The 1859-nt window shown below is 43.4% G+C and overlaps 1 pseudogene; it reads left to right on the forward strand.

Annotated features, from left to right (window-relative positions):
- The first annotated feature begins 1352 nt into the window (after window positions 1-1352).
- LOC102468753 (60S ribosomal protein L32 pseudogene) lies at window positions 1353-1843 on the forward strand (annotated as a pseudogene).
- Window positions 1844-1859: the final 16 nt, after the last annotated feature.

Consider the following 1859-nt stretch of genomic DNA (forward strand, 5'->3'; position numbering starts at 1 on the left):
ACACCAGCCTCTACAGGCTGCCTCTAGACATTTATTATGTGTCTCTGGTTCTGACAGCAGAGCCTGAGCTTCACTGGTACAATCTTCCTGTCTACTGTGCCAAGAATAACTATAGGGGACACAGTGTGAAAACATGGATAATCTCTATTTTAGGAATAAGAATCCTGAGACCTGAAGAAGTTAAATGAAGCACATTAGGATGGTGGTTAAAACCACGGGCTTTATGACTAGCTTGGTGGTACAGTGGTGGTGCACTGCTCTGTCAATGGTGGCCCAGGCAAAGGCCATCCTTCCCAAGTGAGTGCACATCTCACACAAAAAGAAGACTCACCTCTGTTGGAAAGGGAGTCAATGTAGGAGGAAGGAAAGTGAGAAAGGAAGAAGCTGTGGCACATGAATAAATGTGCTGGACTTTCAGGCTCTCAGGCTTCAGTCCTTAGAAGAATGTCAGGCCCTGGGAAAACTAGAAGACTAGGGGGAGGAGCGAAAAGTTCATCCTTCACCCTGCAGCCCCTTTTCAGTGCTCTGAGCTATTCCCATCAGTCCTCTTCTTTTCTCTCCCTTCTATATGCCACTTCTTTTCCCTCTTCAGAGTAAAACTAGAGATAGCCAAAACCTTGGAAAAATCATGTTTTCGAGGTGTTTTTCCTTGGAGTGTCTATTTCATTGGCCTGGCACGATGTTTTGAGACTGTGTGAGGATTCCTTTGTGTGTGTATGCATGTGTGTGCGTGCATGCGTGTGTGTTTGAGGGTTGTTTTGTTTTGTTTTATCTGAGTATTGGTCTTTGGACCACCATATACATGTTTCCTTTTTGATAGCAGGTCCTCTTCCTAATTATGTTTTGCTCAGGCCAATATTAAAATAAATTGGCTTCCTCTGACAACAATAAGTGTACTAATAACAGGAAATGAAGCAGAATCACACAACAATAAAAATAGAGTTGTGTCAGAAGCAGCATGCTTCTTGAGTACATTTTGCTGTATATTTTTTCATTCCCTTTTATCCATCTATCCTCACATTCATAGATTCAAAAAACATGCATTGATTCATAAAACTATGTTTATAATTGATGAGAGGAATGGGGAGCCTGAAAAAATTCAAAAATTTTCATTTTCAGAAATGTATAAAACACAAAATACTAAACACTTTAAAAACTATATGTATATTAATTTTTGCCTAAAAACTGACCTGAGTTCTGCCTAACATAACTCTTTTATAAAAAGGATTAAGTAAAAATAATATATATGCTAATATTAAAATATAACTATATTTCGATGGAGTATAATTATATTGTACTCCATTGAACACTCTGGTAAGTCCTACAGAAAAGCAATCTGGCCTTCCTTCTCTCTTCCTCGGCGCTGCCTGTGGAGGTGGCGGCCATCTCTTACCCGGCGTCATGGCTGCCCTCCGGCCCCTTGTGAAACCCAAGATCGTCAAAAAGAGGACCAAGAAGTTCATCCGGCACCAGTCAGACCGATATGTCAAGATTAAGCGCAACTGGCGGAAACCCAGAGGGATTGACAACAGGGTGCGGAGGAGGTTCAAGGGCCAGATCCTGATGCCCAACATCGGTTACGGCAGCAACAAGAAAACGAAGCACATGCTGCCCAGCAGCTTCCGGAAGTTCCTGGTCCACAACGTCAAGGAGCTGGAAGTGCTGCTGATGTGCAATAAGTCCCACTGTGCTGAGATCGCCCACAACGTCTCCTTCAAGAACCGCAAGGCCATCGTGGAACGGGCAGCCCAGCTGGCCATCAGAGTCACCAATCCCAACGCCAGTCTGCGCAGTGAAGAAAACGAGTAGACGGCTCGTGTGCACGTTCTTTGTTTCTAAATAAAGCCACAAACACCACC

This window comes from Tupaia chinensis, unplaced genomic scaffold, assembly GCF_000334495.1.
Source record: "Tupaia chinensis unplaced genomic scaffold, TupChi_1.0 Scaffold148234_1, whole genome shotgun sequence".
NCBI lineage: Eukaryota > Metazoa > Chordata > Mammalia > Scandentia > Tupaiidae > Tupaia > Tupaia belangeri.